At 40.0% G+C, this 13,070-nt stretch overlaps 1 long non-coding RNA gene across 1 annotated transcript; it reads right to left on the bottom strand.

Annotated features, from left to right (window-relative positions):
• Positions 1-7,586: 7,586 nt before the first annotated feature.
• LOC124878482 lies at positions 7,587-9,201 on the bottom strand. The gene is made up of 2 exons (XR_007040787.1): positions 8,725-9,201; positions 7,587-8,567 (listed from the first exon to the last, which is right to left on the bottom strand). It is a non-coding gene; the product is annotated as an uncharacterized LOC124878482 (long non-coding RNA).
• Positions 9,202-13,070: the final 3,869 nt, after the last annotated feature.

Here is a 13,070-nt window from a genome sequence, read left to right as displayed (position 1 = left end):
GTAATAACTACACAAGGTATTTTAACATCTTACCTCTTTGAAATATTAGGATTTTATTTGCCTTTATTTGGGGCCTACTGAAATACAGCATATCTTCTTCCAGAGAGTCCTGGACAAGATGATGGTGTAAACCCCAATAAAAATAAGTAACATTAATTAAATAAATAAGTAAAAATAAATAAAACAAATTCAAACAAAATGAGAAAACTAAATAATAATATTTTGCATGATTTGCTGACTCTAGATTATTAATAAGCAAGAAGACACATGTATATTAAACAGAGTTACCATTGTCCAGCACAACACCCTAAAAAATGCATGTTAGATCAGTTGGAGAAACCTAAGAGGTTTCTCTTGATAATAAGACCTTGTGTCTCAACGGGACTCACTTGTATAAATAAAAGTTATGAATGAATGAATGAATGAACTGTCCTTAGGTATACATGTGAATGCACGGTAGTCCCAATGATGATTTACCATTCTTTACTAAAGCACTGGCATGTTTTTGGCCTCAAGGAAGAACCCAGAGTACCTGGAGAAAATTCACACATAAACAGAGAGAACACACAAACTCCACACAGAAAGTCCTGCTGGGGATCAAACAAAGGGCCTTGTTACTGCATGGCAGCAATGCTAACAGCTGTGCTGCTGTGCAATGCAGTTTCAGTTCCATTTCTTCAAAAGCGGTGGTTGTTTGTTTAAACTTGCCTTACCATCTGCTGAGCAACACCTACTGAAACTAAATACATTATACATTATATTATAAATATATTATTCAGTGCGGTGAAAATTTATCTACTACTTTCCTGATTCATTTCTTTTTTGATTTTTTGTTACATCTAAATTTTTCAGATCATCAAACATAATTTAACATCAGACAAAGAAAACCAGAGTAAATACAAAATACAGTTTTATCAGTCATCCACATTGGTGTAGAAGAATTTTGGCCCACTCTTATTTGCAGAATTTGTTTGCTGATCTGAAACAATTAAACTGTCACACAAAGCAAAAAATAAAAATCGAACAAATGTGTAAGGAAGCAAATACTTTTTCACTGCTCTATGGAAGAGCTGTAAGAGCAGGGCTTAGAGAATACTTTGGTCATAAATGCACCCCGGAAAAAAAAACGTAATAAATACATGAATGTAATTTAAATGTGATCTCAAAAACTGCAGCTGCGTGTCACTTGAAGCACAGAAACAGCAAATGTCTTCTCTAAAATCCACCACTAGATGGTGGCATTGTGACATAATTAGATGATGTGTTTCCTATTCCTAAAATCTTCATTGTGCATGCATAAAGGACATGAAAAGGAAGCATTATCAATAAGGGTTTGTCCTCTCACTGTGCCTCAGATCCTAAGCGTCTGACTAGCTGATGGCAGGTTCAATCGTAGACAACTGATCGGGTGCTTCTTAAACTCCTGCCAAACACTTTGTCCCACAGAGGCATTGGGCCAGTCCATGCTGTTTGTGGAGATGTTTGTTTTAGTGGGTGGGTGAGTGTCAGAGGAATTAAGAACATAAAACATTTTTTACTGTCAGTGTTTAGGGATCAACAAGACTGTCGGAAGGAGTCCTATTAAATTGGAACTGCCAGGTATAGAGCACTTGTCCTTTTATTGCTCAGATGTGCTTTAAAGCTGAAACAGTTCAAGTGTTAAAATTTAATTATATAACATCTGTTCATATTTAGTAATGCAACCATTATTAAGTTTCTCTCTTTTAACCAATCCGTAGAACTGCATAAGATAACAGATTTCTCCCCCAATTGGCATATTTGCATTTTTGCTAACTAGTAGATTTGATATGAAATAATAAAATTACCTGATCATGAAATTATTTATTTATTAATTTTTTGGATGGCACATAAAACATTTTGTGTATACACCAGACATCTATTTCCTAACACTGCCTTTGGTAAATAAACATAGCATGAAACATAAGGAATTTGCACTTGCTTTTTTGTTGTTGTCATCAATACAGAGGTTCAGACAAAACCTCTTTATTCGCCTTAAATGGTGAAACCTTTGTGAGGAAAATCTATTTGTGCGCTGCAGCCATCAAAAACCTCGGCCAATGTCAAACAACTGGAAAAAACAAGGATTGTCATCACTGTGGACAATCTCAAAGATAAGAGATGATATCAGCTTTTGCAAACAGTCGCAATTCCATACCTTTGCTTATAGGGACTGAACTCTGTCCTCCAAGATGTCAATGCTTGCCCCTACAGTGCAGGGTTTACATGAAACTATGTCCATAATTTGTTACTGGAAGGAATAGAATCACCCTACCTGTAGTCCTGACCTCAACCTCATTAAACACCTGTAGAATCGGTTTTGTCGTGATCCTGGTGTGAGGCTGTGGGTGTTTGTATTTCTTTGTGAGTTCTCTCTGCTTCGGAGGACCTTTGCTGGAGGGTGTGGCAGATCAGTGGCAGGCTGCACACCTGTGTGCAATCGCTGCAAGGCAACCTTTCTTTTTTAAGATATGTTTTCAGCACTAGTGGCCTTTTTTTATTTTGAGAGTAAGCAGACAGGAAAGAGGGATAGAGAGAGGGGGAGACATTCAGCAAATGTCACCAGGCCCGGGACTCAAACCCAGGATGGCTGCTTCGAGGACTGTAGCCTCTTTATATGGTCGCGTGCTTGACCCCTACACCATCAGTGGCGTGGCTAAGACAACCTTTTTTTGCCTGATTGTCCCATGTATTTGGTAAAATCATGCCCTCTAAGTTCCACTACCTGTCTGAGTTATCTGACTCTTTGAATTAGTTGTTGTTTAGATATACCTCACCCCTGATCCAGCGTCTTTCTTCCTTTGTACCTTCAGTTGGGAGTACTGAGACACTCCTGGATACTGTTTGTTCACTCCACGCTGACAGGTTTGGCCTCTGGATTCCTTTCCCCCCAGGGTTTGCTCCACAGCTCCTCCTTCCTCAGCGTTCTCCTGCTTGTCCGCTCTCCACCATTCTGAGAACTTACCAGCTTTCCTTCACCAGGATCTTCACCCTCCATCTCTGCGCTTCCTAACCTCCCGAAACAGTAAGCACATCCCAATTGAATTGGATGCCATCCCACAGCAGTGTGATACCGAGCTGGTGACCAGCATGAGGAGGAGGGGCCAGGCTGTTGTGGTGGCTGTATTAGGTTTTTCCAAGCACTACTAAGGTATCTGTTTGTTAAATTAATAAACCATTAAATGCCAATGTTGCTGCAGTCGCCCAATCTAATAAACGTCACCAAATAAGAGCCAATACCTGAGTAAACTGTTTTGCATTGGTTTTTCATGGGCACAAGAACTATTTCTACAGCAAAGAAATAGTCAATCAGCACAATTTTCCTGAATTGTTTTGTAGCTAAACATATGGAAATATTGAAATGAAAAAAAAAATAAATAAATAAAAGTTAAATAAATAAAAAATATACCATATACCAGCATGTACCGGCATTAAAATCCAAGTTACAGATTTTCCACATTTAAAATACAAAGAAATGTTTTATGTAAATGACAAACTGTGTTAAAATATTCATATTATGACTTGAAAATAAAACTTACTCTGGAATACAATCCTTATGCATCTGGCTTGTTGCATAATAGTGTGCAAACTACAGTGAGCCAAGATGATGCAACAAATCCAAGCATTGGCAAGTGAAAAAACTGTTGTCTTCTCTGGCTAATTTTGGCCACTCCGTGGCACAAACCTTTAAGATAAAACCTGAGCGAGTCCATGGTTCTGATGAGCAACACATATCTTGTCTGTCATGACAAAATACCCAGAAGATTTTCCTTTTCTGTCTCTTATTTCCCTTAATACCTTGAGTGGTAGTCGGCCAGGCATTGTTTTCTTCTCTATTACGTCTCCCTGGCAAAGGCAATGATCTTCAATCCGTTTTTTTTCCTGTCTGGGAGGGTGTGAGGGAGTGCAAGGTGACAGCACAGGGATGATTTCCAGCCAGATAGCTACAGTCTCCAGAGGCAGCTACTACAGTGTCCCTGTCATCATAGCAAGGTTCCCATATACAAATGAAGAACTCCTATCCAATGTCAATCTAGAGCTTTCATCTGCCCTCCATTTGTCTAGCGACACGAGAAACTCCTGAAGAGGAGAATGCAAGTAAATATGACAGAAATCTGCTTCTATATGAGTTGCATTTACATTAGATGAACAAACAGTGCCCTGCGATGGACTGGAGACCTATCCAGGGTGTACCTCGCCTCCGGCCCATAGACTGCTGGAGATAGGCACCAGCTTCCCCGCGACCCACTATGGAAGAAGCGGTATAGAAAATGACTGACTGAACAAACAGTTGGAAACAAACTGATTTCTAGATCAACTACTGTGCTTTGCAAAGTAATTCACACATTTTGACACATGACATGACATGTTTGGGTCATGTTATGACCCAAACATCAACATATTCTATTGGATGTTTATGTGATAAACCAACTTAATGCAGGGCACAATGGAAGGAAAATATACATGGTTTTCTTTATTTTTTATGCACAAAAATCTGAAAAGTGTGGCTTGCATTTATATTCACTCCCTTCATTGTGTAAATAAATATTATCCCTAAATAAAATTTGGTGAAAGGCAATTGCCTTCAGAAGTCAGTTTTAATAGTAGTGTTAGCCCATTTGCATGTAATTTAATCTCAGTACAAATCCAGGTGTTCTGTCAATTAAATTAAATCCGGTTTTATTTAAATAGCGCCAGTTCACAACAGATGTCGTTTCAAGGCACTTTACAAAGTCAATTCAATCGAATCATACAGCAATAGCTCTTGATTTCATAGCAAATCCAGTGAGCACCAAGTACTTCCAGACTTAGTCAGCGAAGAGTGTGACACTCGTACTCGTCTTTCGCTTTATCCGGGATTGGGTCGCTGGGGCAGCAGACTCAACAGAGACGCCCAGACGTCCCTCTTCCCGGTCACCTCCTCCAGCTCCTCCGGGGGGAGCCCAAGGCGTTCCCAGGCCAGCCGAGAGACATAGTCCCTCCAGCGTGTCCTGGGCCGTCCCCTGGGCCTTCTCCCGGAGGGACGTGCCTGGAACACCTCCCGAGGAAGGCGTCCAGGAGGCATCCGGTATAGATGCCCGAGCCACCTCAACTGGCTCCTCTCAATGTGGAGGAGCAGCGGCTCTACTCCGAGCCCCTCCCGGATGGCCGAGCTCCTCACCCTATCTCTAAGGGAGTGCCCGGCCACCCTACGGAGGAAGCTCATTTCAGCCGCTTGTATCTGGGATCTCGTTTTTGAGAAATTTGGAAAACATCAGCAGCTGTTCTGGTAATTGTAAGGCTTCCTGGGAAGTATGATGGGATCTGCAGAGCGATCAACACTCAGACTGAGAAGCACCAGCGAGACCAACGAGACTCTCAAGCGTGACGGAAAAGTAAGAGTCAGCCTAACCCAAATAATTGTTGTTTTTCTGAATCTGGCTCCCCTGTATGGCCTTGATAGCTGGCTATCTTCAGCTTCTCTGGAGGTTCTGTAAACATGATGCTCTGCTCCCTCTGCCCCCTCCCTTCCCTGAGGACATCTGTGGAGCTGCTCAGAATGGCCAGTTGATGAACATTCCAACGTACCATCAAGGACAATGGTCTCTGTGACAGTGCTTCATGTACTTACTTGCACACACTCACTTGCACACACACACATGCTCAAGATAAACATATGAACCCCCTCACACTGCCTTCACCAATCCCCAGCATGATGATGTTTTGTATACGTGTTGCTTCTTTGTGCTGAGGTTTTTTGAAATCTCAAACTGTATCCTGCTAAGGATAAAGTGCAAAATATGATTTTTTTCCCCCTCTGCTTACCTAATGTGACCTCTTTTCTCATCTAGCAAGGGTAGCGCCTGTGAGTGGGCAGTAAAGCCTTGGTGACCCGTTACCCCTTGTCTTGTGTCATGATGTCTGTTTGGATGTAGGCAGTGTTTTTCAAGCAGGACAATATTCTATCAACCTGTTTTCAAAGAGAAAAAAATAAAACTCGAAGGCTACAGTAACAAATGTAGTCTTTTGACTAAATAAAAGGACTGTTAAAAGTCAATTAACTAACATTTATTCAAACCATTAAAAATCCAATAAAAAGGCACCCATTCCTAGGGATGAGTACCTTTCACATTTGAACTGATACGGTACCAATGCCCGGTACCTGGAAATCTGTATTGGTACTCAATGCCATCAGTTTTCTTCACTTTTCTGCGTGTTTATGTGGTAATAAATGTTAATTTGTTTAATAATAAAATCTCAACATTTTTCAATTTAACACATTTATTTCTCAATATTTAAACTTTAATGAATATATCAAAACAACATTCAGCTGCTTGTATTGTAACATCGCAGTTGTTTCAAACATTTCTTCTCCCATGTTGCTGGCTGCAGACTCGCTTACGGATGAAGGTGTGCTAACGATGCCAAATGCAGGAGTTGTAGCTGTAGATCTGAATTGTGCAGTCTTCAACCATAAAACAAATATTGTGCTTAAGCAGGTGCTTTCTCACATTAGAAGTATTCCCGCCGCTGGCCTTGCATATTGCGTCACAAATATTTCAGCGAACGTAATCTGCATTGCATTTTGAAAAGTGAGTCATACTTTCGAGCACTTTCTATCAGCCGTGCTTGCTTTGTACCAGCAGCTACTGACGTCATTACGCTCTTGTGACATGCTTTGCTCATGTCCGCCATGGAAAATGGCAATTTTCCATTCCCTCAGTGTCACAATGATGCGTTCAGGTACCGAAACATGGTTCCACTTGATTTTACGTGAATAGGTACTCGGTAGTACAGACGGAATTCAGTCAGTACCTATAAAAGTACCGAATTCAGTACCCACCCCTAAACATCCCTAGTAGTGAATCATTTTAAATTGTTAGGAAATGTCCAAACGTAACCTTTTCCACATTGTTTGGCTGCAGTAGTTGCTTTTCTAAGCTCATTTCTGGTACTTTTCCTTCTTGGCCTTGGGCAGAAAATTGTCCAAATCCCTGCTTTTCCAGATGTCGTCACACTCTTCGCTGACTAAGTGATAAAGTACTTGGTTTTCACTAGATTTGCTTTTAATTTGATACAAATAGTGTGCCCTTTATTTACCATGATAGGAAATGAGCACAGTAAGGTTAGTAACAATCTGCCTTTTCTCATATACAATTGAACATCTACAGAAAGTGTGTAAATTGGATGAAGTCTTAGTGTCTCCTGAAGGAATTATTTGTACAGTAAATACAAGATATTTTTAACTGTCCAACGGTTCTTAATCATGTTTACTCAGAAGAAAAAATAAACCTGTTTTCTTATTATATGAGTTATTTAACTATATAAATGTTCTACTCTGATTCCAGACATCAAATGATTTATGTTATTTTCTGTGTTTGGCCAGTGCTGCTATCAACTGCACAGCTTCCTCCCAAACACTTCTGCCCCTCAGACTAACTTATTTGCAAATACATGTTAGGGGTTAAGGTCTTCTCACTTTTTTTCACTGTTACAACACATATTTTTGTTGATATTGTTTGTTTAACGAGTCAAACATGTTCATGTTGAATGATGATATATATAATATAATATAAGATACAACAACATTTAATTTTAATATATGATTCATAAGGAATTTTTGAATTTGAACTTTAATGGAATGATGTGTAATTCAGTTTTTTTTTGCAGACTGTAAACCTAAAAGAATAAACTCAAAGCTGTTAAAACACAGTTGGGACGAGAAGCTAAAGATAACAGCAGCTCTTACTTCAAACATGTAATTTGTCTGACATGTTTTGTGTTTTTTATCTCAGCATCTCCGTAAACAGTTTGATTTTAAGAATCAGGGACATCGCAGACAATAAGACAAACGGTTATGGCCAAACCGAGGCTGGATCTGCTAATGCTGTCATACTGTAGACTCAGTCTGAGTCAAGGCTCCCATCTGTCCAGCAGATATGCTTTATGTGCCTAAAATAAAACAAGCCTAAAACCAGCTCAGACTCGATGATCCTTTAGCGTTTCTCTGTCTTTCTATCTCATCGCCCTATGATGAGAGTCTTCAGGTTATCAGTGGTGCTCTCTGTCTCTCTTCATAGATTCTACTGGAGCTGTGATTTTATCATGTTCTGAGGGAATGTGACATGTTATGGTTTCAGGATTACAGTAAACTGTTCTCTCTTCAAAATCCCTTCAAACTAAAGCAAAATAAGTGAATAATTTATTTTCACTTACCTTTGTCAAATCTTTTTACCATAGGCATATCTGTGTATTTTCCTACAGAGGACACTTCTTAGCTGTATTTAAAGCACTTGCATGAATTCACACAAGTAAATAAACAAGTTTCCAAGCATTATACTACATCAGCATGCCTGGAATGATGCAAATGTTTGCCTGACAACAAACACATGCAAAAATGTTTTGGTTAAGTGCACTCTTAAAACCCAGGCTCATTCACACTAACAGGCATGTACACGCTCTCTGGTTAAGTCTTGGTTTCTTCAACCAGCGCTGCACTCACTCACTCCTCTGCTGCTCTGATGAATATGGCGGCCAGAACTTCTATATTTAGTGCCTTTGCAGTGCGGCTGGACAGTTAACAGAGAAAAGGACAGAAATCTACTTTTATTACCAGAGATTCTTCCGAAGCAAGAAAGTCCAATTTGCCGTCCTCTGTCTCTTTAGAAGAAAAAAAAGTCTATAGTGAGACTGAATATTTTGCACTCAGAAGAATGTGTAGCTTACTGGGAGAGAGGACTGAGCCGCCAGGGGTAAAGAGAAATGTGGAGTCTGGGATCCCAGGACCGGAGATGACTTGAAGGAGAGTTATCCAAGGTAGGTGGTTCCTGGGGAGGCCTGCCCAACTTAGTCCAGAATGTGAGAGATGGTGGTGTGGAGCACTGGGTGGAGGTACTTGCGTGAGAGCAGATTGGAGGGTGAACAGGGCTCGCTTATGTCTTGGTCCGGATTATCAAGGAGTTGGGAAGCTGCCAGCTCGAAGTTTTTCCGAAGAGGGTAACTGGAGACTTGAACTTTGATCCAGAAGACTTCTTGTCCAAGAGTCAGGAAATTCAACTATTCCAGAAGTCAGAAAACGAACCAGAAACGAATCCAGGGCTTGAAATCAACCTAAGAAGGAAGATACACGAAGGTTAGTTGAGGCACAAAGCAAACACAAAGCTTAATTCCAATGCGGCGGTCTGGCAAGAGTTTGTTACCCTTGTTGGCAACGCTCGGGTGTTGAACCGCTGGCAGCTTCCTGCTTAAATGCTCCTAACAGCAATCAGCAGGATCAGAAACACCTGTCACCTCAGCAACCATGAGCTCCCACGCCACCTATGGACTAAGCAGAGTAAATAGCAGGCAAGGCAAAAACAGAAAACAAACAGAAACTCCCAGACCCCGACAGAGCTGAACTATACACTCACCGGCCACTTTATTAGGTACACCTCGCTAGTACCAGGTTGGACACTCTTTTGCCTTCAGAACTGCCTTAATCCTTCGTGGCATAGATTCAACAAGGTACTGGAAACATTCCTCAGAGAGTTTGGTCCATATTGACATGATAGTATCACACAGATGTTGCAGATTTGTCGGCTGCACATCCATGATGCGAATCTCCCGTTCCACAACATCCCAGAGGTACTCTATTGGATTGAGATCTGGTGACTGTGGAGGCCATTTGAGTCCAGTGAACTCATTGTCATGTTCAAGAAACCAGTCTGAGATGATTTGTGCTTTATGATATGGCGCGTTATCCTGCTGGAAGTAACCATCAGAAGATGGGTACACTGTGGTCATAAAGGGATGGACATGGTCAGCAACAATACTCAGATAGGCTGCGGCGTTGACACGATGCTCAATTGGTACTAAGGGGCCCCAAGTGTGCCAAGAAAATATCCTGGAGGAGAGTATTATTCCCAATCAGGAAAAAATATATCACCAAAGGCATTAGAGCTATAGTGGCCGTAGATAAACTCTATGCTAATGGACAGTTGTTCAGGGCCTGGGAGATAACTCCGTGGCTTTATTAGGGGCAACAGCCGATTAGCCTAAAACATATAACACTGGTTAGAGAAGAGGTTAGATAACGGGCAACTGTAATCTAATGCAAAGCACAGCTCAGCATGATGTTTACATTGTTTGATGTAGACGAGGACGAGCTGGGATTTTAGGTATCCGCTCCTTTATGTCTCCTTTCATTCTGTCTGTTACCACACTTCTCTTGTCATTAAACCTAGGATTATTCTCATTCTCATCTATTAATGATGAGAAATAAACTGTTCTAACTTAGCAAATTGTATTTTTACACAACAGTAGACTATTTTTCCAGATTAAGTAAGAGTCCTCAAGGTGTGCAGAGCACCATTTTCTCTCCAGTTTTCTAACATTGTGCTTTAAAGTATGCAGCTCTGAATTAAACCAGGGAGCCAGCCTCCTAAGAATAATTACCTTCTTTTTCAAGGCGGCTACATTGTCTAATGCACCATGCAATGAGGAAGTAACACTTTCAACAAGAGAAACAATTTGCGAAGAGAAAGAAACAAAATTATTGCCCTCATCTGTGTTTTTCTGTGATAATGGGGAAATTAAAAATGTAACTGATTTTTTAAGCGTTGTTACAGCATTGTCTGATAATGATCTACTATAATGAAAATTTCTTTAAGGTGTGGAATACTTAGTTGAGTTAAACTTAAAGGTTATTAAAAATTGTCAGACAGGTCAGAGTTATGAGAAAATATTGTCATGTCTTTACACTCAATGCCATCTGTCAGCACAAGGTCCAGATAATGAAGACAAAGGTGGGTAGGTGTGTTAATGTTTTGATCAAAGCCAAATGAGTCTAAGATAGCATTAAAGGCTATATTTAAGCTGTCACTTTCAGTGTCAAGATGAATGTTAAAATCCCCCACTATAATGACATTATCTGTATTTAACACTAAATCAGATAAGAAGTCTGAAAACTGATCTAAAAATTAAGAATAAGGGCCTGGTGGACGGTATAAAACAACAAATAGAAGTGGTTTTAGTGCTTTGCAATTTGAATGAGGAAAATTAAGGATTAAATATTCAAGCTGAATTGTAGCCCGAATTGTAGCTATTAATTGGGCTGGGACCAATCCATAAATCAGACTGAAAGATGGTTGCTACTCCTCCTCACCCAGTATTTCAAGGTATGTGAAAACTTTAATAATTAGAAGTAGTTGACTCATTTATAGTAACATAATCCTCTTGCTGCAGCCAGGTTTCTGTGAGACAAAATAAATCAATGTGATTGTCACCAATCAAGTTCTTAACTAACAAAGTCTTTGAAGAGAGAGATTGTATGTTCAATAAGCCGATTTAATTGTTTTCTTTTTCTTTTCCATCTGAGTTGTGTTTATTGATATGATATTTTCATGGTTTCCTCCTTTTAGATTATAATTTTTTTTATTTTCAATTTTGGTTGTGGGCAAGACAGAAGAAACAACAACCCTGATTCCTTGTCTGAACCCTGGGTTGTCAGAATTTTGGAGAACGAATAAGTTCAGCCAGATTCCTAGATATAAGAGCTACTTTATCCAAAGTGGGATGGATCCCGTCTCTGCGGATCAGACAAGGTGGAGTGGATCAATCCCTGGACATGACAAGCTTATACCATATATAGGAATGACCACTCTTCTATTTTGAAATCTCTGTAAGAATTGGCTGAACCAATTCCAGCTTTTTGCTTGTTGGAATGTGAGTTGTAAATAAAAGGCTGGTGCAAGGATTTTCTCTTTGTGAGAAGGAAGTTGCTGTTTGGCAGAGGACACTCTCTCCCTTGCAAGTCAAACTTACTTGGTTCACTTGTATCTTATTTTTACACTTGTCTGTATTTATCAGCTTTCTAACTCTAACAATAGCCCACATCATGACGCCACCTAAAGACAGCCAGTGATTTAATGACAGCATGCAACTAAATATGTTTTCACTGATCAGATCAGGGAAGGGACCAGAAAATTACAGAGTCCGACATTGTTTTGGCAAACTTACACACTGAAGCAACACTAACTTTGGTGACCTCCAGTTGGCATAACCGGCCATCATTACCTCCACCGTGAATAACAATCGTACTGTATTTACTCTCACGATGTTGCCCATTCTGGCCCATGGCAAACATTTGACAGTGGTGTCAAAACTTCATCTGTGCAGTCAGTTCATCAAGAATCTACATTTAAATGTTTTTTGGAGCAGTGGAGCTCCGCTTACATGCTGGTCCGGGTGCTATGCTAACCGGGCAGCTGGACTGGGACTTTCTCACTAACCGCTGCCTGATCTCGGCCCAGCGCTCAGGGATTTTCCGCTACATGTTATCTGTGGTAACGTCTGGTAGTGAATATAATGCATTTAGTAGGTATGGGCTGAATAACTGCAAATTCCGGAAAATAAAACTGAATATTTGTGACATTTTAAGTTATTGTTGGCATTAATTTTTAACTATTTCACCATAGTTTTCTAAGACAAATGCTTTAATGCAGTACTGATGATCAGAGCACTTAAATTTTTCTTTGTACAAAAGAAATACACATTCCCTAAGACTGTTTATTTTATGTAAACTTAACTTAGTAAAGGAGTAATGGCATCTGCTGGAATGACAGTGAAGCGTAGTTTTCTTCACAACTTCCCCATACGTTATTAGGTTGATTTAAAAAGGGGCTATTGTGAAAACACACATCTGCTCTAGTATTATATTTATCTGCACTTGGCTGCGATTGTCCCTTTTGCATATTAAGGAAGAATGAAAGGTTCTTTTCAGGCAGCTGTTTTTTTTATCTATTAAGGTGGATATTTTGATCTTTTTCTGTAATCCAATTAGTTAAGGCTAAACAAATGCAGGGAGCCAGGACCATCTGTTTTTAATTGTATGCAAAACAATAGGAACCTCAGTGGCTAGCAGCTGTAGAGTTTGGTCACCTGAAAGTTCATAATTCCTTTGAAAAAAGGAACTCTTCAATGTTTGTGTTTGTATCCAGTGTTGTTTTTGGACTCATTGTATCATAATTGTAGTGTGTGCATGAGCATAATTGTGTGATGTGCAATGATGCACCACACAATTTCAATCAGATGCT

This window comes from Girardinichthys multiradiatus, chromosome 12 (assembly GCF_021462225.1).
Source record: "Girardinichthys multiradiatus isolate DD_20200921_A chromosome 12, DD_fGirMul_XY1, whole genome shotgun sequence".
Lineage (NCBI taxonomy): Eukaryota > Metazoa > Chordata > Actinopteri > Cyprinodontiformes > Goodeidae > Girardinichthys > Girardinichthys multiradiatus.
This window is presented reverse-complemented; position numbering and strand designations above follow the sequence as displayed.